Raw genomic sequence first — 27,307 nt, 5'->3', positions numbered from 1 at the left:
TCACGCCCTGGGCCCAAGGCGGCGCTAAACCGCTGAGCCACCCGGGCACCCCAAGGTGGAGGAGTTTACAGAGAAACAGGGAGGCCGCTCCTGCCATCCCCATCTCACAGGTGAGAACACTGAGGCTCCCGCAGCAAGTCCCCCTGGGGCATGGCAGGTGTATTTGCCACCCACAGCCCAGCCCAGCCAGAATGCCCACAGGCCCCAGCCTTCCTGTTGGGGGGCTTGGGGGTGTGCATCCTGGTTGCCATGGCAACCCACAGGCTCCTCTCCTCAGGCACCCGCTTCTCTTAAGGAGCTGATTTTCCAACATCATTCTGCCCTTCCCGCCTCGCCGCCCCTCCCGGCCCCAGTCTATGTTTAGACTGAGCGCCCCCTCTTCTCCTCCCTCACCCCACACCCAAGCCCCCGCACACCAGGAATAGCAGGCGAACCGCCACCCTGCGAGTAGCCTACATACCCATTGAGCAAGTGGAAAGATGGCTAATTTGAGTGCTGCGCTTCCACCCGCGGGCGAGCGCACAGGCCACCTCTGCCTGTGACTATGTGTGCACCGGGATGGGGCCAGGGCGGGCAGCAGGGCACCAGTGTGGGCAGGGGGTGGGGAGCCTGGGGGCCAGGGGGCCAGAAGATGGGGGGCCTAAGGGGTGGGAGGGCACAGGACAGGGCGGGGGCAGGGCACCAGTGTGGGCCGGGAGGTGGGAGGCCCAGGGGGTGAGAAGCACAGGGGGTGAGGGGCCAAGGATGGGGGGCCAGGCACAGGCATATCCTGGGTGTACGAAGAGCTAAGTCACGTGGTGGGTGCTGTCCTTCTCAGTAGCCTCCCTCCACGGAACACACATTTACCTAAGAAGAAGCTCCTCCCCCTGCCTTCTGTGGTTTGCCTACTTCACACCCTGCCCAAAACCTGATCTTTGAAATAACACTCAGGTATGTTCCGTGAGTAAAGGAACCCATGTGGCCATGACGTCTGGACTGGGCCCAGGACCACTGGCCTCCACGGGCTGGAGAGGAAAGGTGCCTGCCCCCTCCAGGAACCTCGGCACGGCACGGGCCGGTCAATGCCACGTCAACAGGGCAGAGAAGGGACCATGCATTGGAGGTTACCACCAGGGGCCCCGGTGCAAGTGATAAACGGGACCTGGTGGTCACTCCGCCCTCCCGGGGCCTGCTGTCCCTGCCTCCAGTGGAGGCAGGATCTCCAGGCCCTGACATGCCACTGTCTGATGGAGCAGAGCAAGGGGCCGTGCCATGTGGCCCATCAAACATGCTGTGATGTTTGGGGCAGCGGGTGATGGTGCCTGGGGCACCCTGGGGCAGCGGGTGATGGTGGGACTTGCGTCCCTCACCAACATCACCTAGTCACCATTGTGGGATGATGAAGGGGATGCCAAGGAACAGGAGAGGTCGAGGGCTGGCAGCTGCGCACCTGTCCCACGGAAGCCAAGGTGCCAAGCCTGCAGCTCGTGGTCCCATCAGACCACGTTTACATGACACAGCTGCCGAGGTTGGGAATTTCAAAGATGGGAACCCCAGGCACCAAACCCCCAGAGCGGGGCCCCTGTGGGTGTGCGGTGGCAAGTGCACCGTCTGCACACCCACAAAACCACCCCGATTACCACCTTGCCACCCTCTGGTGATGTTACGCTGTCTCCTGACTCAGGAAGGGCCAGGACTAATCTCTAAGGCCCCCTGACCTCTGACCAGGTGGTGCTTCTCCTGGCAAGTCCTTCCTGTCCACTTGCCAAACCCCTGCCAGGCCGGGGCAGGTAGCCTCCGCCTCCCCCTCCTTAGAAGCTCCCAGAGGCACGGGGCTTTTATCTCCTTTTGTATTTCTCACAGAGGGTGGATCTTCATCCCAGGAACCAAGAACAGGGCTGGCGCGAGGCAGGCACCAACATGGACATTCGTCAAACCGATCCATCAACACACTTCTGCTGTTTTCTGGAAACATATCCTTCTCCCAGCAGGACTGTGACCGTCCCGCAGCACACGGTGTCTGGTGCACAGCAGACACTCGAGATATCAGTGTGTGGAAAGGAGGACGGAACAGCATAAGCAGAGGCACGGAGGAGGACTGACAGGTGATCGCCGAGGAGGATCCTGCGGCAGACGCTCGCCCGTGCTCCACCCTTGTGGATCCTGGTACCGGATACAAGACTGTTCACACAGCAGAATCAACACATTTGTTGATAGAATAAATGAAATAAAGCCAGGCCTGGCCCTCGGAGACCCCTGGTGGCAGGGATGCCAGGCGGCAGCCATGCTCTGCTCCTACCTGCACCCCCATGGGTCTCACCCATTGGCCTGCTTCTCCCAGGGGCTCAGTTACAGGACAAATGGAGACCAAGGCCATTTATAGGACACACCATATTTCCAGCAGCTCCCCGCCCCAGGCCTCCATCCCTGCTGCAGGGCGCCCCACATCACTCACCCCGCCAGACCCCTCAGCTCCTCATCCTTTCTGCAGGAGGGACGCCAGTTGCGCTGAAGGCCTCAGCTTCTAGCAACCGGCTGCCTGAGGGACGGGCCTTGCTTGCTACTGACCTGCTGCTGCTGCCACAGAAACCTCCCCATGTCCTCGTCTCCATCCGTGGAAGGGTGGAGATGTGCAGGAGGCAGGCGGTGGGCTGGCCCCCGCGGCAGCCCCAGGAAGCCAGGGAGGTGACTGGGTTCCATGTGCAGCCAGACACATAAATTGGGGGATCTAGAGAGTCTGCAGGCACAGCCCCACGGGAGAGCCAGGCCCTGCGGACGTGCCCCAAGGGTGCTGGGCGCTGCTGCTGCTCTGGCTACAGCCAACAGTGGATCCAGCCTGGCCTCCTCTTCCCCCAAACCGGGGATGCTCACACACACATGCCACTTGGTCCCAGCCACCCCTGAGCCAGGCTGGAGCTGTCACCCCAGGCTGCAGACCGCCAACACCCTGCACTTCCCACATGGAACCCGTCAGCACACCTGTTGCTGGGGTCACTTTACAGAAAGGGACCCCGAGGCAACAATGTTCTGCAACCTGCCTGAGAGAACAGGCAAGTGTGTGGCCCAGGGGCCCACTCATCCCCACCATGATAGAGCACCGGTCCAGGCACAAGCTTCAGCCTCAAGGCAGCCAAACCTCCTTTCTTCAGCCCCTCCCACAAGTCAGGCAAGGAGATTGGGTGCTGCTGGGCACTCAGCCTCCCCAGCCCGCCCCACCCAGCAGGTGAACATCACGGGTCCCACACCTGTCACTCAGCGACACCTCGACTGGGCCTCCTACTGGGGTGGAGGGAAGCAGGGTCTGCTCCTTGCACCCCCTGTGCCCCCTGCTGCTGTGAGGGCCCAGGGCAGACCCTCTACTGCCCCCTCCCACCCCCACCTGGGATGAGACAGCAGGTGCCAGGAGCATCCTGACGCTTCCCTGGAAGTCCTAGAAGCTGAGAGAGGCTTCTATGCCAGCATGCAGTTCTCCAAAGGCAGAGCCTCAGGAGGTAACATCCCAGGACACAGGGAGGATTAGCGACATGTTTGTCAAGTGTCTGGAGCTCCCCGGAGACCAGACCTAGGTGTGTGAGGAGCAAGCCAGAGCTCTGCTGGGTGGTGTCTGAGGTGGCGGGATGGGTGCAGGGGCTCTGAGGCCGGGGTCCCAGCCTGGGGATGGAGGAGGACGGGGAGGTGCCCCCCCAGAGCCCAGTTTTGTGGTTTGCCATGGTGAGCACCTGAGGAGCTGGCCACAAAGGACCCCTTAGACACTGACCACTGAGCCACCTGTCCAGGGGCCGTACTCCATGGGGGGTGGGGTGGGGAGGGTAAGGCCTACAGGCCACGGGCATCACCCAGGCCCCAATCAGCAACACTGACTGCTCTAGACACACCTGGCAGGCCAGGCGGCGTCCTCCACTTTACAGAAGGGAAGGAATGTTGGGCGGCATGTCGAGAGTACCCTGAGCAGAGGGAGCCCTCCCCCTAAGCCTCCCACACCCCAAAATGCTGGCTTTCCCTCTCTTGGGATCTGTCAGGGCAAAAGGCCAGCCTCTGAGCAAGCAGCATTCACATGGCAAAGTCAGTGGGTCTGGGGTAGGACACCAGGAGGACTTCTCGGAGGAAGCGCAGCTGAAGCCGCTGCACCGGGAGCAGCAGAGCAGAGAGCGTGGAGCAAAGGTCAGTGGCGCCAGGGTGCTCTGCTCTTCTGTGCGCGGAGCGAGAACAGGGACAGACCCTGGAAAGACGCCTGAGGACCAGGCAGGGTCCACCGCCACTGCCGGGAGGGACACGCTTCACACTATAGGGGCTGCAGAGAAAAGGGAGCAGAGACCCCAGAGGCAGCACAGCCTGAGACACTGTGTGGACCTGACCCAGGGGCTCTCTGAGGGCCAGTGTCAAAACTCTCCATCTTTGGGGCTCCAAGAGGGGTGGCACCTGACCCGACACAGCAGCTGTCACCATGGAGAACTGAGGGCAGGCTTCCCGGTGCCGGGCACAGCCCATGATCCCATCCTCGGCCCCAAGGACCACAAGAGGGATCCGCAGGGCCCTGACTCCAGCCTGGGGGGAGCGCTCTTCTTTCTTTCATTTCTGGGGCTTGAGGGGAGAGGCGGACAGCAGATCAGCAGATGGAGGAGGAGAGACTCTTAGATCAGATGTGACACCCTCCTCCTCTGCCCGCACTCAGACAGCGGGCTCAGGGCAGCAGGGCACAGCTGTGGGTCGAGTGGTGACCCCATTTGGCAAGAGGGTCCTTGCAGATAGGATTTTGTTAAGGATGTTGAAACGGAAGATCATCCTGGATTATGGGGTGAGCTCTAAATGCCATCGCGAGTGTCCTTAGAAGAGGGGACAGAGGAAAGGAGGCACATGGCCACGGAGTTAGGGAGTGAAGGGATGTGGCCACAACCACAAACACTTGGGGAGGAGCGTGGAGAGGCAGGAAGGACCCTCCCCCGGCCATGGCAAAAGCGAGGCCCTGTCACACCTGGTTTGGGCCTCTGGCCTCCAGAATGGCAGGCTCCTAAGACCCAGCCCACGGGGGATGGAGACACTCACGCAGCCATCAGGGGCACCAGAGGGCTGCAGCGGGCCAGCTGGGCTCAGTGCCACCGTGCCGAGCTCTTGAGAGTCACAGTCCCCTTGGCTTTCCACATTCTACAGACGGGGACGTGGGAACACAATGATGCCTGCCTCCCAGGGTCCCTGTGACAGCTGAAGGGGTGGTGGTCACCACGGGGAATGTGCATCTTGAAGTTAGCCATGGCCTTGCATCCTAGGTTTGCGTCTGTTGGCTCTGCATCCACGCTGCAGGATGGGGGTGAGGGGGGTGCCCGGCTGCCTGGGGTCAGAGGTCAACAATGAGATCCAACTTAGAGGGGAGGAGGGAGTCATGAGGACCAGAGTTCTAGCTGGGGACAGAACATTCTAGATAGCGAAGCCGGTGCTCTGTGAAAGTGGCCTCAGCAAAGGCGGTAGCTGTGGCCAACAGGGTGAGCAGGAGCAGGACCCAGGGCAGACAGGAGGAAGGGACAGCCGAGGGCAGGTGCCAAGCATCCATGTCCCTCCTAGCCCCTGCCTCCCGGACCCTCGGACCCCAGCCAGAGAGAGGGTGGCAGGAGGGGCTGCTGAGAGCATCTGTGATGTGTGGCTGACCCAACAAGGCCAGGGCCTCATGGGGGACTGTTCCTGGGGCGCACCAGCCCACCACCAGGGTTCTCCTGTGGTCGTCATTATGGATACAACGGCTCAAGCAGGGCCCGCTGCCAGGGTCTGTGGCTGCTGCGTCCCATAGGCCCTTCACCGGGACCGGCCTGTGGGGCAGAAACCAAGGCCTCTGTGTGCCCCATGTGTCACCCACTGGAGCCAGCCCCTGAGAGCAAAGAGCAGGTCCCCAAACAGCCAAGTCCTGTGGGGTCCCAGCTCAGCACCCCGGGTGCCCATCCTTGGAAGGTTCCAGTGGAACACGCTGCAGAGGGCTGGGTAGACGGGCTTGCTGCCTCCCCTCCCTGCATCCAAGGAGTGAGGGGCTTGGGGCAGGGGAGGAGCAGCTGTTAGCTCAGCCTCAGTTTCCCTGTGTGCAACATGAACCATGGCTCCCATCTCATTGGTGTGACTGGATTAAGGGCATGTGGCCAGCCCTGAGGCTGGACAACTCTGGGGGCCTTTCTGTCCTGCCAGCAGCCTCCCCCAGAGCCACTTACTTGGGGACAGCCATCCATCCACTAGATGGCCCGGAGCCACATGCCTGTCCAGCAGCAGAGACCAGGGTGTCCCTCTGAACCACCCGTGGTGACCAGTCTCCGGCCCTGCCCTCACCAGGATGCTAGTTCAGTCCTCCAGGTGCCCTCCGGTGGCTGCACCCAGCCATACACCTTCAGCTGCACGCCTGCATTTGCCTCATCACCTGAGAAGTGGGACGGTGACAGGTGGGCAAGTCACACACGTGAGCAGCTGGGACAGGGCCAGCTCTGGGCCCCGACGAGATGACTGTAAGCTGACCATCAGCCGGGGTGAAGGTGGGACGGGGCCCCAGGAGCGGATGCCACGGGTGGACGCGGGTCTATGCGAAGCAGGTCCGACACCTGCTGGCAGGCGTTTCCCAGGGCCATCCCTCCTGTCGTCACCACCACGCTGGGCCTTACCCGTCAGAGCGGGCTGGGAAGCGCCAGGGTTTATTTGCAGGAAGTTTAAATAAACATTTGGTAAAAATGTTTGTGATACGTATTAACTGGAAGAGCAGAGTCTGGAGAAAAGTAATGTCCGGAGAGACTATGGTTCTGAAGGGCCCCGGGAGACGCCAGGAGGTGTGGGGGTCTCCCTGCAGGCTGCCCGAACCCCATCCTGGGCGCTCCCCCCACCAGCCCCCCGGGGAGGCCAACGATGCCAGCAGCTCCATGGGTGAAGGGGGAATGGGCGCCGCGGCCTGCGCCTTGCCTCCGCCGGCCCCACTGCCCCCTGGACGCCCTCAGGGCCGGACGGCAAGCCAGGGTTCAGGCCCCTGGGGAGGTAACAGCTTTAAGCTCTAAATTCTTTAGCATTTCGTGAAATCAAGGGCATTGCCTCCTGTCAACACGGCGCAGTCAGGGCTGGGACGCAGCACCCGTGTGGAATCCCGCGACATGTACCGCAGGGGTCGTGGGGGAGACTCAAACCCTTCATCAGCGACGCGTGGAGACGGGAGCCTGATAAAACGGCAGCCCAGCTTCACGTGCGTTCAGGGTCGAACACGTCAGGACCACAATATACACGGCTCGCGGCTCGATGGGATTGCAGGGACTGCGGGGGTTGGGGGGGACCCAGTCCGGGGTGGGGGGGTGGGAGGGGCAGCTGCTCAGGGGGCTGAGGTGGCGGCAGGAGGGCGGCTCGCAAGCTCAGGGGTGCCCTGTCCCTGATGGCTCAGTTCGGGGGTGCGGCTGCCTGTCCACCCTGTGTTTCTGGAGGATGAAATCACGCACAAGAAATCACGCCACTTAGGTCATGTTCAGATTGCTCCCCAGTCGGGAGCAAACACTGTAGCCGACCTGGTGGCACGTCTACGCTATTCAGAAAGCCACCTTGAAAGCATCCCGTCACCGGGTCTGCAGGCTGATCACACCTCACCTGCTCGTCCCCTCCGGCCCCGGCGCACATCCGGACAGCAAGGCTGGCGAGCACCGCCGGGCCGGGAGGTTGGCGCCGGACTCCGTGGGGCTGATGCTGTGGCGAGGGTCCTGTGCTCGTCCCTGCGGGCCACAGCAGAGCTGGCACGGGTCACTTCAGAGCGAGCCGAGAGGAGGCCGTCAGGCCCTTGGCTGGCAGGTGATTAGCGTCTGACCAACATTTTATTTAGGGGGAGAGCCAGCCAACCAACCCTGGCAGAGGGCATGCGCCTCACCCCAAACCCTCAGCAAGGCTCGGTGGACACAAGGCCCAGACCCAGGACTGACCGTGGGGGGTGCCAGGGCCCCCTTTCCCCTCGCGCCCCTCATAGGACCCTGACCCAAAACAAATACCTAGAAAGTGAGCCAGACCCCAACGTCCAATTCTACCCAAACCAGTCCCAACCCAGACCTGTTAGCTGATGGTCCCAGGAAATCAGACACGACCCTGGCAAAACCAGGCAGCAGGGAAAAAACCCAGCTGTCGTTTGGGTTTCAGGGGTGCACGGAGTCTGCGGCCAACAGAAACCACTGGCCTGCTGGTTCTCAGCATCCTCAGAGGTCGGAGGGGCACCTCCCAGGCCAGGCAAGCGTTTCCCGTGGCGCACCTCTGACGACAGGGCTGCACCGTCCCGGTCACAACACGGGGTGGCCGTCCCGAAACCATGGACTCGCCTGTGCCAGCCATGGGTGGTTTTCAGTAGGTGAGCTACAGCCCGTGAGGCCACCAAGGAAACCAATTACTGGAAATGTTATTGACAAATCATATTTGAGACGCGGGCACACGCCGTGCTTCTGGATGAACTCATGAAACAAGCCACGCTTGTGGCCTATGCTGCCCGTGACCCACGGGTGCTGGGTAAACGCTACTTCGCCGCCCGACCCTCCCCTGGTGGATGAACGTGGATGCTCCAGACACCAGAGCCAGAACACCCGCTGGGAAACCACATTTCACAGAGGCTGGCACAGCAGAGAAAGTGATTCCTTCCCCCCGGAGCTGGTCGTGAGCCCCTGGCACCCACACTGCTCTGACCCCTGGCAGGCTGGGGTGCTTTGGGGGTGAGGGGCACATTCCCCAGATAACAGCCCTCAGTGCAGCTGCCCTGGCAGCCCGACCCCCAGAAGGCCAGTCCACCCTCGGGGCGGAGGCCTCGCTCCCTCCCACAAGGATCTACTGTCATCCCCAGGTTCAGAGGGTGCACCCGGGATCGGGCGGTCAGCACAGTGCCAGCCCCAAGACGTCCATGCCCTAAGCCCTGGAGCCCAGGAGTGCCCCTCACGTAGCAGAAGGGTCTCCACAGCTGCAGTTCAATCAGGGATCTCCAGGCGGGGACAGCGTGCTGGACTATCCAGGGGGACTCCGTGTCTCCACAATGTCCTTGGCAGATGGGACGGAGGCAGGAGGGTCACAGCGAGAGATGAGACAGGGCCACAGAGGTCGGAGAGCGAGCTGGGAGACCAAGCTATGTTGCTGGCCATGGGGGCAGAGGAGGGGCCACAAGCCACAGGACGCGGCGTCTCCGGAAGCCAGAAAGGGCAGTGAAGGGATGCACCCTGGAGCCGCCAAAGGATCCAGCCCTGCTCACAGCTGACCCAGGCTTCAGGGCGAGCACCATGCGACCAACCTCCAGACGGACGAGGTGATAGATGTGTTTGTTACAGCAGCGATGGGCCACGGCAGGGCCCCAGGGCACCTGGGGCTGCAGCCCTGCTGGGGATGGGGCACAAGGATGCCCTCATGCCCTCTTCTGCTCCCCGCCCGGCCAGGGCTATTGGTGTCCCATTTGACAGACGGGTAAATTGAGGCTCAGAGAAGCTAGGGTGGATTGCAGGAGATCCAGCGGATGCAAATGCGAACCAGGAGGATACGGGGTCCTGAGCTCTGACATCAAGCCAGGTGACCCCCAGACATGTCTCTCCAGCCTCATGTGGGCTTGTCATTTAGTGCCCAGGATGCCTGTGGGGTGGGCGCTGCCGTCCTGTCTCACAGACAAGGACAGGCTCGGGGAGGGGAGGTGTGGGAGCCACGTGTCCGGGGAGTCAGCTGGTGGGAGGCTGGAGACCCGCCTGGCAGGGTGCGGCTTCCACTCTGCGGCTGACGGCTGCAGTGGGGACGTGGGTGTGGCCTGGACACCACGGGACGACCTGGGTATGAGTGTCGGGCACCCCCCACTCTGCTTCCACCTCCCCGACATCCCACTGGGGCTCGTGGGCTCTGCCCTCGATGGGCAGATATCCATCGCCGCTCTGGGGGAAGGCCCGCGGCCCTGGAACAGGCTCCGGAAGCCCTTCTTGGAGGGATGTCACACCAACACGAAAGCCTCCATGCCCAGGCACCAGCGCAGCTCTGTCCCCAGCTCCTCTACAGACGGGGAGCTCGAGTCACAGACGGGTGACGGCACCCACTCACTCTCCGACCTCTGCTGCCCTGGTCTCATCTCTCACTCTGACCCTCCGGCCCCTGTTCCATGAGGACCTCGTGGAGGAGTGAGCAGAGGTCCAGGGCCTGAGCTGCCCCAACCTGGGAGGCCCGGCAAGACTTCTCCTCCAAAGCAGAGAGGAGCGGCCTAGAAGGGGGGGCAGGCGGGGACCCCAACGTCTCACCCAGCCCGCGCTGGTTGACACCTATAGTGTGCAGTGGGGCAGGGTGGGAGGACACAGTGCTGCCCTCAAGGATGTCCACAGACTGGGAGGGGACGGGATGGAGTGGGTACCTGGCTGTTCATGGAGACAGGAGACCGACATTTAACATGAGCTGTGCCAAGTGCTACCAGTGTTCACACATTAGGTGGCCACCGTCACACAACCAGGACACAGCTAGTGTTGGAGAGAATGTGGGGGAATTGGGGCCCTGTTGACAGGAACAAAGGTCGGAGCAGTGCTGCAGAAAAAGCCCCGCAGTTCCTCAAGGAACCCAGCCAAGGACCACCATGCGACCCATCCCAGAAGCACGGAGAGCAGGGTCTCACAAGGGAGCTGTGCGCATGTGTCCACAGCAGCCAGAGCGTGCAAGGAACCAAGTGTCCACCGCAGGATGGGGGTGAGCAACACGAGGCCCATCCCCATGGCAGGACGCCCCTCGGCTGTAAAGGGAACAGCAAGCCTGAGGCCCACCGCAACCAGAGGGACCTCGAGGACATCACTGTGCTCAGTGAGATGCCAGGGCCACAGGACATACACTGCACAGTCCCATGGACGTAAGGCCCCGGTGTCATCTGTCCATGGACAAGGGACACTCGCTGCACAGTCCCATGGATGTGAGGCCCTGGTGGCATCACCCGTGGACACAAAGCAGCTGATGGGCAGTGTGGCTGGGGAGGCGGGGTCAGTGCGTCAAGGGGACAGCATCCAGTTTGGGAGGATAGGCGAGCTCTGCAGACAGTCGTGGGGACAGTGGCACATGTGTGAATATACGAAGCACCACTGACCCGGTCACTTAAGGGTGGTCCACGTGGTAAGGCATATGTTCTGTGTATTTCCCTACAACACAAGTTTCGGAAAACCTGCCACCAGAGAGGGCAGCTCACCGGAGAGAGGTCCTCCTGCATCCATTCTCCTGCAAACCCCGAGGCAGCCCGGAGAGGACATGCACGCCTCTGGTGGCCCCGGTCCAGCCCTGCCCTGGCCTCTGCATCCCTGGAGACCCAGAGCCCTGGGCAGGCACACCAGTTGGTGGATGGTGGCCAGCACCCACCCAGAAGCCGCTCTGGACACGGGCGGGCTGGCTCAGGCCTCGGCTATGAGAGCCATGCATCTCAGCTGTGCCACTGGTGACTGCAGTCACAGGGAGAGTGGCCCTGCTGGGACCTGCTCCCTCTACAGCCACTTCAACTCATCTCCCTCCCGGAGGCACCAGCCAAGCTGCCTACTGAGCCAGTAACTAAGGAGGGGGGGTCAGTCAGAGGGGAAGGGAGCCGGGGCCACAGGGGTGGGTGTAGACGCCACGCTCCAGAGTCACCTGCTGACCCACGGACAGGGGTTCAGGTCCAGATCCCCAAGCAGATGGCGTGGAGGATGAGGAGGTCACCTGCAGGCCTCCCCTGCCAGGCAGCCCTCAGCCTGTCAGAACCCACGGGTGGAGACAGACAGGATCCCTGTCCCAATGCTCAGGCCCTTCCCAGAATTCAGAGAACGCCGAATTCTCCATCCAGAGGCACTGTGTGTGGGTTCAAATTCCAGCCGGGCGCTCAGGGGCTCCGCGACCTCAGGAAGTCACTCTCACTGTCCGGCTCTCACTCATCCGCGTGGTATTTGCTGAGCACATGCCTGGAGCCGGGTTCAGGCCAGGCCCTGGAGACACAGCTTCACGCGCAGGCAGCACCTCGGCCCCCAAGGAGGAGGGAGGCTGGGCAGGTGGGAGAGACAGAGCTGGCCACGTGGCCTCGTGGAGATGGGGTGGGGACACTCAGACCCCAGAAGTGACCACTCTGTGGCCAGGAACCACTTGCCCTTCTCCCCCACAGCCGGGCGCCCAGGATGGAGACTATGTGTCCCAGCCTCCCGGGTGGCCGAGTGGCCGCGTCACTGAGAGCCAATAGTGTGCACAGCGTCCAACCACCCTCTGGTCACACCTTGGAGGAGGGACCGGCCACAATGTTACACCTGTGAGAAATAAGCATCTCTCTGGTTTAGGCCATCGTGAACTTTTTCATTATGGTTTATGTTATATTTGCCACAAATTTTGCCAAGTCAACCCCTTTATGTACATGATCCAGCGGCACCAGGCAGGTCACACTGCTCTGTAACTGAGCCTCTTCCCCACCCCACACAGAAACCCGCCCCCGCTCATAAGGAGACCCTGGTCTGCGACACTTTGTCACGGCAGCCGGAGCCGACCGGCACAGCAGGTGGAGGGGGGGCAGACATGCCAGGACAAGAGGAGGCTCGGCGCTCAGCTGTGAACCAGGCCTAAGGGTTCCACACGGCCTACAAGGTGGGACAGCTGGAGGAGGGAGGTTCACAGTCAGGGCACCTTGGCTAGTTGACCCCGAGGGGCATTGACCCCATGTGGGAGGCGGTGGTGAACTCAGCACAGTTTTGCAGAAGCCGTCGGGTGGGTGGGAAGGGGACTCGTCGGGCAGGGTGGCAGTGGAGCGGCAACCGTGATCCCAGTGTGTACTTGGTGGAGGTGTGGCATGCACGTTCCGTTCCCTTGGATTCATCTGGAACCTCCTGGGAGGCAGGCACAGCACAGTGTGGACCTGTGATGGTCACACATGTCACCTCTGCGGAGGCAGGACGATGGCCCACTGGCACCACACCAGGTGGGCTGTTAAATACTTTCACCATCTCCCCAGGAAGTGAGAGTATAGAAAGCACAGAAAATGAAGATGAAAATATTAGTGGAAGATGCTCACCCCATGGGCAGGGAGATGGAGACCGGGCAGCAAAGCCCCAAGCCAAGGGGGCCCGAGCAGGAGCCAGGTCTGGGGGCCTCCGTGTGATAGGACACCTGCCCACCGAGGTCCCCACGCCACATGGAACCAGATCTTCAAGGAGAAGGCAGGCCCTGGAGAGCCCCAGGGCGCCACCACTCTGCCCCCGAGGCTCACGGCTGCCACCAGCCCCCACCAAGGCGAACAACAGCAACCCGCCAGGCACAATCTCCGGGTGCTTGCAACGAAGAGCCGCTCGTCTGCAGGGACAATGTTTTCTAGACTCCGCGGGATTCACCGTGCAGCTCTGCCAGGAGGTTGCCAGGTGAGCATGCACGTGCGTGGTTTCCCTTGGGCTGGGCACAGCCGTGATCAGAACCCAAGGGAATTCTGGGGACACAGGACCCAGAGCCCTGCTGGAGGACCGTTAGTGAGCTTGTTGCAGCTCTGCGCCAGCCTGGACGATCTCAGGCTGAAGACTATTACAATCCTGAGGGCTGTTTGTTGGCAGGGACGTGCTGAGCATTCCATGAACACCCTCCTGTCCCAGTCTACTGCCCTGGGAGTGGTGCCCGATGTACAGATCAGGAAACTGAGGCACTGACCCTACAGCACATGACGCTGACTCCTCAGATAAGTTCATCTGTGTCAGAAGACTTCCCTCCTTGTGCTCTTCCTTCCTATGTCTGCTGCACAGAGAAGCAAAGCCCTGACTGCAGGGGGCTCATGGTCCCCCCACGATAAAAACTCCTGCACCTCAACACAGATGCCAACATGGAGGGATCACTGAGAGGGGGCAGCTGACTCTTCTTCTCCAACTTGAGGATGAGTTCTGAGAGGTGCATCTGAACTGGGTCTTGAGGGTTGTGTAGGAGCTCACTAGGCTGAAGGAAGGGCATTGCAAGCAGAGGGAACAGAATGTGCAAAGTGGAAGGCTGCCCAGAGGAAGGCTCCCACCAGGGTGGGGCAGGGGCAGATCCGAGGCCAGAATTCAAGGAGGGCTATGATTAGCAGGGGAGCCTGGACCATATCCTAGAGATTTTGAAGCAGTGGAACAGAGACCAGACTCCTCTTCATCGGCTGTTGATGTGCCAGCAGACAGGAGATGCTAAAGATCCCCCAGAGGAGGGTACCCATCATTGCCTCTCTGCACCAGCAAAGACCTTGCACGCAGCTGATCGATCCCCCTTCACAGGTCCCAGACCCCTGAGACAGGCCGCCACTGATTAGTCTGCACCAACTGGTCTCCTGGTCATTCCTGGAGGAATGGGCATCTGGAGGCCAGCCTGGCCACTGCGTCCGAGTCGAAGAACACGCCCAGTGGGGTTGGACCCTGACCACCTGACCTCCTCTCCACTCCCCAAAATTCCCTCGTTCCCAAAGAGTCAGCAGCAGGTGCTTGGCCCCCTTTAGAAGAGCAGCCCCCACAGACCATGCCTTGAAGTCTTTTCGGGGGGTGGCACCAGCAGTCACAGCCTCGAGCTCAGCCAACCCTTGGGGTCCTGAAGGGGATGGGACGCCAAGTCAAGGGGGCTGGTGGGCATGGTGCCGAGCCCTCCCTGAGGGCCTCCTGGGCCTGGTCTGTGCCGTGGGGGGGGGAGGGGGCGGCGGAGAGGAGCAGGGCACACAGCCCCCGCGGCAGGGACCCCACCGAGGCCCTGCTGCTCACCACCGCCACATTTGGAGCCAACAGCGCCATGCTAGCCACGGGCAAAGTTGGGGCGCTTGGGGAAGTTACGTGTATTAAGCCATGAAGCCAAAACTCGAGCATCTGAATATTCATAAGCACATACCTCTGTCTTCCTTTGCAAAGATAGGATCGTGTTCCACACAGGGTGTTGAATTTCTCCCGGAGCCTCACGTTGGGAGCACCTTGGAAGGCGTATGTCTAACCGGTGCTGTGACACCGCGCCAGGTCGGAAGCATGGTCACAGAACTCCAGAAGCAGCCTAACACCCTCCCGCGCAGGCATGTGCGTCCACATGTGCAGGGGAAGTGCACCCTTGACGGGAAAGTCCCGACATGTTGACAGTGGGACATGTCGACGGTGGCGCCGGAGGCCATGGCCTGGGAGCCCGGGTGTCCCTCAGACTCCCCATCTTCAGTGACAGGAAGGGAATCGTAACATCAGAACAGGCGGAGCAGGAAACAAGAGGCCCAGAGGCCAGCTGGAGACAGAAGTGAAGAAAAGCTCCCCAGGCCAGGGGTCTTGCTCCTGAGCCCTGGGAACAGGATCCCACTGCCAGCTCGGCCCCCTCCCCTGCCTTCTGGGTCACAGCAAGTGGACTCTGCCGCACGCAGGGCCAGCATCGCCTGGATCCATCCAAACAGCACAGGGCTCCGGAGCGCCTGGCGGCTGCGCCCTCCAACACATAAACCGGCATGTGGATGGGCCCCTTCCCTCCCCGCTCCTCCCTCTGCACCCCGGGGTCTGGCCAGCAGCCTCGAGAGTGCCCAGCGGGCTGGGCTGGCGGCGCTGTGCTGCATCAGGAGGACCTCCAGCTTTCGAACCCATGGGCCGTGGCTACAGACTGGGCCAACTGTGTAACAAGCAGGCCCAGTGGGCAACGGCTGAGACGGACACACATGAATTTCTTGTTCACATCAAGCCAAAACTGGGTGTTCCTGAAACAACGGACCGGGCAGCGGCTGCAGCCAACCACTGACCTCACCAAGGGCGTGTCCTTGCGGAAAACAAGCAAACGGAACTAGATTCTGATAAAGTTTCCTGGCCTAACTAGCAGTTTCGGGGAATCCACAGGCCCGGAGAGCCAGTTAAGCCCACCCTGGAAGCACTCAGCCAATCCCAGACTGTGGAACATTCTTGATTTGTTCAACAAACACGCTGCCAGGAGAGCAGGTTGGTAGAGAGAGCCTGAAGCCTCAAGACCCCAGAGCCATACCAGCCAATGACAGCAGACTGAGGGCATAGCTGGATTTTTAATGATATTAGGTATTGGTGCTATTTTTTTCGGGTGGGATAATATTGAGCTTATGGTTTAATTGTTTTTATCTTTATAGATGAGATGGCAGGATGCCCAGGATTTGCTCCTAAAGCGACCCTGGAGGGCAGGCTAGGTCAGGGGTCAAGTGAACAAGACCAGTCTGAGCTCTTAATGGCTCAAGCCAGGTGAGCGGCCCCGGGTGTCAGAGACACTTCTCTCCACTTTCATACGTATTGGAAATTTTCCCCAATACAAACTAACAATAAAAGGACACACCCAACTTCACAGCAGCATTACTCACAGCAGCCAAAAGGTGGAAGCAACCTGAGCGTCCACTGCTGGGTGAAGCAAACAGGGTCTGTGCTGACAATGGGAAGGCTCTCGTGACACCTGCCACGGCACGGAGGGACCTCCAGGACATGCTGAGTGAGGTCAGCCCATCACAACAGGACAAATGCCGTAGGGTTCCACTCATACAAGGCCCCTGGAGGATCAGATCCACAGGGACGGGAAGTGGTGGGAAGCGCTGGTGGCAGTGGGCAACTGCTATTCCATGGGGACGTAGCTCCACTCTGGGAGGATAAGAAGGTTCTGGAGATGGAGATGGTGGTTGCACAACACGATCAATGTACGTAATGCCGTCTACTTAAAAACAGCTCTGCTGGTAAAGTCAATGCTGTATGTTTTTTTTACCACGGGTAAGTCTTTTAAATAACTAAGTGTTTCTGAGTGGCCGTGGCTCCCTTCCAGGGGGACATGGGACCCAAGTGCCTTGGCTCCCAAGGCTGCCATGTGTGTGAAGCCGTGGACCCAGGGAGAGGGTCATTTCACGCCAGCTCCTGCTCTGCTGGCATGTGTCCAGCACGTGGCCACCCCACCACGGGGACCGCTGTGCGCCCAGGGGGCAGGGGGACGGGTCAGTGGACAGCAAGCCAGCCCCGCATGGTCACGCTGACCAATACCAGCAGGGCAGGGACAGAAACTCCCTTGTCTTAACTTTTCTTGTGGCCTCATGAAAATTCCTGCTCAAGGCAGCATTCAAAGCCAGAGAGGAAGTGAGGAATCTACCCAAGCCAAGACAGGCAGGTGCAGGTGGCCGTGGGACCCACAGGGGGTGTGATGCCTCCTGTCACGGCTGTGGAGACAAGGGGCTGAGAGCACCAATGGTGGGTAACAGAGTCACGGTGAGAATCAGCATGTGAGCCTCCCTTCTGAGGCTCTGGGGGGGTGTGAGTCTGGGGGACCGTTCACCCCAGTGCCAGCCCCCATGACAGGCAGGGCTATACTGTCCATACATGCAGCCTCTGGCCAGCCTCAAGGGGCAGTTCTTACCCAGCATGGTGGGAGGCCCGGGTGGCAGGGCTGGGACTCTATGTCTACACACCCACTACAGGCCCAGAGTTGGGGGCTCAAGGGGACGGGTGTAGGAGCCAGAGACGCTGAGATGAGATAAGAGAGGGACGGATGTCCTCCTGCCTCCCTGACACCCTGCGACGTGCTGGGTGCTGGGGGGGGCATCCACGGGCAGGTAGGGATCAGGGTCAGGGTCCTGAGCAGCCGCAGTGCCCTCCCCGAGGGACCCACGCTGGGGAGGCCCTGCAACAACATCTCTCGAAGATGAGCACAACACGGCCTCAGGGCAAGAGGGACTGAGTCTTCCTGGTGACAACCCCAGAGACTCAGATCTGTCCCCAGCCTGGACACAGCGCCCCCTGGGGTCAAGGGCTCACGGCCAGCTTTGGAAAGGGTCCCTCCCTCAGGGCCTCCCTAGACCACGGCCTAGGCCCTCTGGACACTGAGGAACACAGGCAGCACACAGGGCCCGGCCCTCAGAGAGCTCGGCCTCAGGTGGGGAGCCAGACTCCAACAGGTAAGCACGGCCGACAGGGCAGAGAACACGATATTAAAAACCCAGATTGCAGATGGCCCCCCAAGAAGATGCACAAACAGCCAACACATGCATCCTTATCTCACCGTCATCAGCCACTGGGGGAGATGCCCCCTCATGCTCACGAGGGCAGAGAGAAGCAAACCAAAGGACGACGAGAGCCAGCAGGGACAGAAGAGCCCGGAACCTACCTGTGTGGCTGGCGGAAACGTAACACGGGGCAGCCACCACGGCAAACAGTGAGGTCCCCAGAAGGTTAAACCTAGGAATGCCGTATGGCCCAGCCATTCCGCCCCTGCTGTATACCCAAGAGAAGCCAAAATATGTCCACACAAAACTGTGTACATGAAGGTGTGCACGGCAGGATTCATCACAAAGCTGCAAACAGCCCGAATGGCTGCCCTCGGGGCGTGGATACACAGAGGCCGCGCGCATCCGCCGCCAGGGACCATCCCTGCCCCGCTCCGCATCCCAGGGAGCGGTGGTCAGGGTCCTGGTCCTCCACCACCTGCCTCACTCTGGAGGTGCACACATGACCCAGTCTGGCCTCTCCGGGCCTTTCCAGATCGTTCCGACATGGGTGCTGGGAGCCAACACTCTCTTTATCCTTCTGGATCGAGACTGTAAGGATTACGTGAGCACAGACCTGCTGGTCTTTCCTACCACATGCAGGGAACCTGCTGGAAAAGGAGATGAACACACAGAGGGCAGCAAGCCGAGGGGGTGAGAGAGGAGAGAGAGAGAGAATACACGAGAGCGAGCCCCGACATCATCTGGACCCCTGGATCCAGCTGTGCCTGACAGCAACTCTTGGAAGCCCTTGCCCTGGCACGGGGGCCTGAGCAGGTGGTGGTGAGTTCCGATCCCGCCCTCTGAAGGATACACTGATTCCACAGACAGGAACTGTGATTTATGGGAGGTGCAGGAGCAAGCGGAACAGTGTTCATAAGCACTGGAACAGCCTAGCTGTGGTGCAGGTGTGCAGAACACCATGGTTGAATCAGGAGCCTCCACCCAGAGTCATACCCACCCAAAACTGCAGCATGACCTTACTCGGCCTGGGGTCTCTGCAGATCTAGTTAAGAGGAGGTCAGGTTGGGTCAGGGTGGCCCCAAACCCCATGATGTGTCCTTAGAAGAAGGGACACAGACACCAGCACAAGATGAGGGCAAGTGAGGACAGAGGCAGAGACTGGGTGAACATGGCCAGCAGCCCAGAAATCCCTGGGACCCCAGAGCTGGAGGCGGCAGGATGGACCCTCCCCCGGAGCCTCCAGAGGGGGCACAGCCCCACCTACACCCTGATCTCAGGCCTCTGCCCCCAGAGCTGGGAGAGAACAGATTCCCGTTGTTTCAGGCCCCACTGCTCTGAGTGGGTGGTACGTTGTCATAGTGGTCCTGGGACACTCACATGGGGACAATCAGGAGTGTTCACCCCAAAAGGACCAATAGTCACGCATGGCAGAAACACAGCAGAGATGCTCCTTCCTCCCTCAAGAACCACCCACAGGAGACTGTATCAGTCAGCTGCAATGCTGTGTAACAGCCCCCCCAAAGACGGTGGCTTAAAATACTCATTTATTCTCGCTGGCATACATTGGGGTCTTCCAGGGGTCTCTCATCCCCAGGGACAGGAGTCTGTGGGTCATGCTGTCATGGTGCTGACAAGAGCACCCAAGGGCCGAGCTGGGGCTGGCTGCTACTCCCACCTCATCCAACTGACCAAACAGGGCACACGACTAAGGCTGTAGGTACAGGGACCCCAAAGTCCATGGCAAAGGGCACGGCCAGGGGTGGTGGTGGTTGGAACGAGAAACAAACAAAACGAATGTAAAGTTTGCCACAAGCACTTACAGGATTCCAGGCTTGACTGAGACAAACTCCAGTAAAACTAAACTCTCAGGTCTGACCAACATGGACACGGGTGTCCTGGGTGCCAAGTGTGCAGGTGCCTCACTCAGGTGGGGTCACAGACACTCGGTGACCACCCGGGGTCAAGGGCAGGGGCTTCACTCCACTCTGCCCCTCTCTCCCTGCCTGCTGTAACGTGCCAGAGACAGACAACTGAGTGTCTCCTGTCTGTCCTTGCCACCCCACCAGGCACCTGCTGCTTTCAACCCATTTTACAGAGTTGAAGACACAGCCTGGGTAGTCTTCAGGCCTCGCCGGAGGCCAGATCGCTGCACACACAGCAGGACCACTCACTGCTTCTCTCCAAGGGGAAGAAACGGGCTCTGGCTGCAGCAGGAGAGCTGCAGGTCCCACGGAGGAGCAATCCTCCATAGTCACCAAGTCTGGGGATGGACTGTGGGCACCGATTTGCAGTCCCTTTCTCCAGGCCTTTTAAGAAGTATTGCTTCCCTCGAGAGGCGGCCAGGTCAGGGGAGGACACGTGAAACGGCCCCCAGGCCTGCCCTGGGCCTGCGCCCCCCAGCGCAGGGCTCTCCTGGACTTGGCCGGTGCGGCTGGCTCCTGTGTCCCGTGTCATCCAAGGTGCCTGTCTCAGGGCCAGGTGGGAACGCTGCCTGGGGCTGAGTCACAGGCTGTGTGCATTCTGTCTGACAAGTGGCACAAGTGCAGCCACGAGCCTGATCACATCTGACAGCCCATATCCCCTGACCCTGTGTGCACGGGTGAGGCACCATGGGGCAAGGCACGGCGTGCAGGGGTGTGGGCAGGAGCCGCGCCCCACGTCCCCGGCACCAGCCCATCCCCGTGAAGCGCCACGGAGGACCCTGGACCCAGGCCCACACTCAAGAGCCCCCGGCCTCCCGGGACAGGGGGAGGGCGCACGCAGCCCCAGAAGCAGCAACCTCTTGTCCCCAAGTGAGCGCGTGGCTGGCGCTGGCCCCAGCCCCTTCCCAGGATGTGCACCCCATTCCCCAGTGTCTCCTCCGGTTTTTATGTCGGAAGGCCAGAGCCGGAACAGATGGCTCTCGCCCACCAGAAGGCCTCTCCCAGCAGGTGGCGGGCCCTCCCCCGGAGGCAGGAAGCTCACGTACCCTGCACAGAGAGCCTGGCTCCGCGGGGCCTGGAAGAGCCGGCCTCCTGGCACTGGCGGGGAGGGAAGGGATGGGCATGCCCACTCTCCAGAGGGGACCGGGGGTGACATACCCTGCCCTCAGCCGAGCAGGGAGTGACACGCTTCCCAAGGAGCTACAGCAAATCACCACACATGCAGCGGCTTTAACACCCATTGGCTGGCTTCTATCCCTGGAGGGCAGAAGCCAGGGTCTCGGGGGCCCAAGTCACAGCGCAAGTAAAGGCCGCATTGCCCACCTGGGCCTCCACCATCAGCCCTCTGACCCTGACCCCACGTGCACCTCCTAAGGGACGCTTACAATCACAGTGCCCCCCTGTCTTGCATGGTCCCCTCCCCTCAAAATCCTTCCCCACATCTGCAAAGCCCCTTCTGCCGTGTTAGGTCACAAACTCACAATGTCCAGGGATTGGGAGGACGGCATCTTTGGGGCATGGTCAGCCTCTGACTGTGACAGAGCGGTCTGTTGAGGCCACCCCACCTCCTGCTGTGGGCCTCCCTCCCTCCCTCCCTCCCAGCCAGGGTCAATCAGGGCAGCCTTCCTGCCAGGCCACGTGACGGCATCTACCACGGACTTTAAACGTACGCATCTATCTGCAAGCCAGCAGCAAAGGGGGCGGCAAGCACAGCCTCTGCGGCCTCGTCTGTAAGACTGAACAACCGGATGCATCCAAAACCCATTCACAGAGTCAGGGTTGGACCAATACAGTGCGTCCATGTCATGGAATATCATGCAGCCATCAGAGAAACACTCAGGTCTGGATATCCTGACACGGAAAGACGTCCCTGACATAGGTGAGGAGAAAAGTGGGCCACGGACAGCACGGTCCCATCACTAACAGGAAACCACAAGGCTGTGAGACCTCTATCTGCACAGACATGGAAAAAAGTCGGACAAAAACGTACGAATGGGGCAACACGGGTGGCTTAGGGGTTTAGCGCCGCCTTCAGCCCAGGGCGTGATCCTGGAGACCCAGGATCGAGTCCACGTCGGGCTCCCTGTGTGGAGCCTGCTTCTCCCTCTGCCTGTGTCTCTGCCTCTCTCCCTCTCTCTCTCTCCCTCTCCCTCTCTCTCTCTCTCTGTGTGTCTCTCATGAATAAATAAATAAAATCTTTTAAAAAAATGTATGATTGTTGGGGCACCTGGGGGGGGCGGGGCTCAGTTGGTTGAGCATCCAACTCTCAATCTCAGCTCAGGTCATGACCTCAGGGTCTTGAGTTCAAGCCCCGAGTTGGGCTCCAAGATGGGTGTGGAAACTACTTAAAAGATGCAGATTTGTCCTCCCTTGTCCATGGTTTCAGCCACCCACAGTCAACCAAGGTCTGGAAGCAGGCGATCCCCCTTCTGCCCTGTGGTCAGAGGTGGCCTTAGCTTTGTCACACACCCACGTCATTCCTCGCACTCCATCTCCCCACAGGGGCACGTCCCCGTCCCACGCCACAGAAGAAGGGTGAGAGAGACTATGTTCCCTCAACTTCTGTTACAGTATATTGTTGTCGACGTTCCATTTTATTTTTATTGTAAATCCCTTACTCTGCCTCATTTGTCAGCTGAGCTTCCTCACAGGTTCAGAGTCCTGGAAAACACGGCGCACGGGCCTTGGTTCTATCCATGGGTTCAGGCATCCACCAGGGGTCTTGGAAGGGATCCCTCGAGGATGAGGGGGACCACCGCTGTAATTCCCTCTAAGGAGATGAACTGGTCTTGGTGGGACACAGCCACCACACCAATCTGTTTTATTGCCTTACTGTTTCTGCGTGGATATATCATTTCAAGAAGAAATTAAAAAAAAAAAAAAAAAACAAGCCACATCCTCCCCCAGTTTCAGATCCTGAAAGGTTTCATTTCCTTTAAGAAGGAAAGATGCTCCCAGGTAATCTCCTGGCCAATGATGATGATGATGATGACGACACTGCACCCAAGCCCTGGGGATGGCCCGGGGCAGATCCAGGCCTCACAGAAGCTGAAGCCACGGAGCTCAGCTGAAGGCAGAGCAGCAGGGCGCCCTGAGGCCCGGCTGCAGAGACACCAGCTCGGCCCGGGCATACAGCAGGTGCTCAAGAAGCGGCCGGGGGTGGGGGGGTGGGGAGGAGTGGAAGCCCCTCCTGGAGCAGGCCTCATGGAGGTTTTGGGCACCAAATCCTTCCTGTCCTAGTGGCAACACTGTATTTAGAGAGCGCTTCACGGAGCCTAGCCAGCGCCCCCGTATTCAGGGGTCCCAGACTTCGGTCAGGCTTGAAAGGGCAAGAGAAGGAGAGGGTGGAGGTGTGCACCTAGGCCTGACTGGGCCACTGCCCGCTGAACCTGGGGGCCGGCTCTCGGCCACTCTGCCCACGCGGCTCACGTCCCCACCCTGCAGGCAGGGACAGCTCCTGCCTCAGACGGGCCGGCTGCCTGGCAGGAGGATCCTGAGTGCGTGGTGGTCAGGGAGCCCCGTCTGCCAGAGAGAGGGGCCAGCTGCCAGTGTGGCAGGAATGTCATCTCCCATCTAAATGCCTGGTCAAGGACGCTCCCATCTCCTCCCACCTGCAATTCTGCTCACTCAGTCCAGCATCCATGTCTTGCTGCCCCTGTCTGCCCTGCTCGTGGCCAGGATGACCTGGCCAGCCTCTGCACACAGGAAGAGGTGTCCTCAGCCACCCAGCCACCACCGGGGCACCTCCCACCCCCACCAGTGCAGACACGAGGACACCTGCCCCAGCCCAGGGCCTCCCAGCACAGCCCCTCCTCCCACCCACACACTGTGGCCCATCTGGGGCTGCTCCCGCGGGAACAGAGCCCCTCCTGAACAGCACAGCTGCCCCTGCACCTCCTCATCACTCACCCCAAGCTCCACGGCCACTGCCAGGAAACCGCTGGCTACAGGCGCCAGGCTGCAGGTGGAGCGCCAGAGGGAAGCCAGACCAGGAAGAGGGGGCGGGAGAGAGAGCACTTGGGTCACTGTCCTTGCTCCTGCCCAGCATGTCCTGGCATTCCATCCCCTGACCAGCCACTGTTAATCTCAGGAGCAGGCCCAGAGGCGCACCTGGCCCCTGCAGGGGTCTCTGGTGTGTGTGCTGGGGGGTGTTTGGAGGGGCATATGCTGTGAGTTCTCATCCTCATCTGCACGAGGGCCCACCACACCCTGCACCATGCTAAGCAATGCACAGACACCATCTCATGTAATCCTCACGGTGCAGGATGCAGCCAGGGAACCTACCTCCACCCCCCTGCATAGCCGGTGACCCACCCATGGATGCACAGTGAGCCCCCACGGTCAGGACCTGATCCCATCTGCAGGATGTCAGGGCCCCGGAGCTGTGACATCAAAGTAACCCTGCAGGAAAATGCAGTTCTTGCTTCTCTGAACTTTGCCAGGAGGCACTGTCTCGCTGGACCCACCAGAATCCATGGGTGCCCAGGAACAAGAGGGTTCCTGTGGTCCCCTGGGAAAGGACGACGTAACTGGGGTGACCCTAGCTCCCCAGGAGGCCATGGCCACGACCACACTCCCAGGTTCCCAGCCCCCAGGGAACCATTCATTCCTTCACTTATACATTCATACGAAGCATGGCTATTGCACAGATGCTCCACTACCGAGCCACGCACCGTCCCAGCCACCAGGGGTTCAGCAGTGGCAGAAACACCCCTGGCCTGGAGCCTAGCTCCCTCGGCCCATGTGAGGGCTTTGCATATCCACTGACAGCTCTTCACAATAGCATTTGAGAGGTACCCCAAGAGAGGCAGCAGACAGAGGGGCCCCTCACGACCACCATTGAGCCCCTCCTAACACTCACAGGCTCTGGACCCCTCCCCACCCTCGTCTGGCAGGGGGCTCACTGCACTCTGGTGGTCACCTTCTCAAGCAGCCCGGGTGCTATGTCCCAGGATCCCCCTGTGGGGAGCAGGGAGGGACAGGCCCACCCTCAGCTCAGCAGCCTCTGGGCCAGGTGTCCTGTAGGCATCCTTCCTCACCAGGAGGGGACAGGTTTGCATTTTGACTTCCAAGCAGACCCCGAGCTGGTCCTCAGGAAGACCAGCTCCTCTGGTGAGATCACAGCTGTCACATTTTGTCCTCCAGGCCAGAGCGTTTGCAGGAGCACTGTGATCAACCAGTTATGTCTGTCACAGGCACCGGGAGGGGCGATGGAGATGCAGCAGGTGCAAAAGAGACGCGTATGCTGTGCTGTGAAGGACGCTTCACGGGATACAAGCCGCCTGGAGCAGGTTCCAAGGGTACTCAGGGGTCCCCCAGTCACTGACAGGGCAGGGTGGCAGCCATCCCAATGGGGGCAGAGGACTCTACAGGCAGTCACAGGGGAAGGACAGCAGGACCTTCTGCTCTGACCGCAACCCAGACCGACCACCGGGCACACTCTCCCCTACTTGTCTCCTACAGCACCTCCACCCTGTGGGCCTCTTGCCACACGGAAGAGCTGGCAGTTCCCAGCATCCTAGAGGCTCCTGAGGAATGCAGGTTCTCAGACCACACCAAGACGCTCCGAACCAGCAGTTCCAGGGCCTTAGGGCCCCAGGTGATTCCTATGCACAGACTGGGGGCCGAGAACCAGGCTGCAGACACCCCCAACCCCGCTGACTGCTTACTGGGTGGTAAACACAGGACCACCTCTCAGAACTCAAGCTCTGGGTGCCACCAACCCCCCAAGCGTGTTTTCCAGGAAAGCCCATGTCCCTGTCCCCTCGGCAGCTGTCCCCACAGAGCTGTCCCCCCAGGGAGGGGCCTGGGCGCCCTGATGAGGAGACATCACACTGTCTCTATGGACTTGGCTCAGTAATTGTGCTCAGCTGGGCCCTGAGGAGGGAGCGGCGGCGCCTCTCTGCTGCTGCCCTCACGGCCTGGCCTCTCTTGGCAGCAGCCATGACCAAAGCCCACCTGGGGCCAGCCACCTCCCAGCCGCCAAGGCCACTTTCATGCTCCAGCAGAGGGTGGGCCTCGGGGGTTCTGGGCGTGGACCAGCTCTCCTCTGCGGGCTTTGCTATCGAGGACAGATGCTCATGCCCTGTTTTTTCCAAATCTAAGCCCATTGAAAAAACGCAGGAAGCACTGCTCCATCCTGCAGCCTAGAAAGGAGGCTCATCCCCATCTCTATTTGTAGGGATACAGGACGCTGTCACCCCTGCCTCCAATGGGTGACCCTGGGCACTAGCAGGCCCATGTGGCTCAGGGTCACACCGCAGGCACATCCACATCCCCAAAAGGTCTCAGGGTTGGGGTAGAGGGGCTGGTACGGCAACCACAGCCTGCGCCAAACCCCACATGGGCTGAGGGCACTGTGCACCACATTATCCTATTCTTCCACAGGGAGCCCAGCCCAGAGAGGGGAAGAGCCCACCCCAGGCTGCTCAGCAGCGATGGGCCTAAGCCAGACGGTGTCTGCAGTCCCCCTGAGCCGGCCCCCAGTACTCGGAGCTGCTGTCACTGGAGTTCTTGAACCTTTGTCATGGGCAGAGGTTCTGCCCTAAGTGGAGCTCATCAGGTGTGTGGACTCTGAGCTCTGCTCACAGCATGAACTCTGTGGGATTTGTCGGACAACTGCCCTGCGTCCTAGGCCTCAGTCCCAATCAAGTTTTCCTGGCCGCTGGACGTTAAAGTCATTTCTGCAGAAGATGGTCGGCTACATCCTGGGGCTGCCTCACAGACCCGGGGGCTGAGAACGGACCTGCAGCCAGACAGGCACTGCTCCGAGGACCCCACACCTTGGAGCACACTTCCCCAAGCCCTGTAACTGCCTTTTATGGATGGATGTCAACAAACCACACCAAACACAACTGGAAGGCAAGAAATACACACAAACGCCAGCCTGTCTGGATGCCGGAGCCAAGGAGAGCTGATGACGCTTCTTCCTTTTACATTCCATGTTCTGTACAAGCAAGTGTCACATTCAGGATGGAAAAAGATAACCAATAAACCTGATTTCATCTTAATCTCCCAGGGGAGTCATCATAAATGCTGGTCCTGTTTGTTTCCGAGCCTGAACATGTCTGGTGGATGGGTCGGGGGGGTGGTAAGCAGAGCAATTTGGGACCTCAGTGCTCAGGGAGCGGCTCCGTCTTTGTCTTGGTTTCTCAGAATGGATTTCCTTCCCTCTAAAATCTCGGATGTGGGGAGCAGCTCATATTCTGCTGATAAACCCAGGCTACCACTTTCCTTCTACCGTGGATCAAAGGTCACAGAAAAATCAGAGCCAAATAAACTAAATCTTTAATTAGTGATGAGGTTGGACAGCCTGAGCTGTAAGTGAGCCCCTGGCTGGGGACACAAAATCATCCAGAAAGATGCAAGGGTCTGTCCTCCCAGATGCCTCTGGCCTGGGCAGGCTGCAGCTTCTAAAGAGGTCCTGGGGACGACCACCCAGGCCCCACGGGGCAGACCCCCAGGTCCCACCCTGACTTAGGAAAGCACACAGACAGCAGGAAGCTCTGGCTAACTCAGAAATGGTTTCCCTAGAACCAAG

At 60.2% G+C, this 27,307-nt stretch overlaps 1 protein-coding gene and 1 long non-coding RNA gene across 2 annotated transcripts in view; one reads left to right on the top strand and one right to left on the bottom strand.

Moving 5' to 3' along the window:
• JPH3 (junctophilin 3) overlaps positions 1-27,307 on the bottom strand; it is an 81,353-nt gene that overhangs the window by 19,915 nt on the left and 34,131 nt on the right. The gene's annotated exons all lie outside the window — the stretch shown is intronic.
• On the top strand, positions 104-2,455 carry LOC140624581 (uncharacterized). Its single transcript, XR_012024055.1, has 3 exons — positions 104-546; positions 818-930; positions 1,843-2,455. It is a non-coding gene; the product is annotated as an uncharacterized lncRNA (long non-coding RNA).

Source organism: Canis lupus, chromosome 3 (assembly GCF_048164855.1).
Source record: "Canis lupus baileyi chromosome 3, mCanLup2.hap1, whole genome shotgun sequence".
NCBI classification, from domain to species: Eukaryota; Metazoa; Chordata; class Mammalia; order Carnivora; family Canidae; genus Canis; species Canis lupus.
This window is presented reverse-complemented; position numbering and strand designations above follow the sequence as displayed.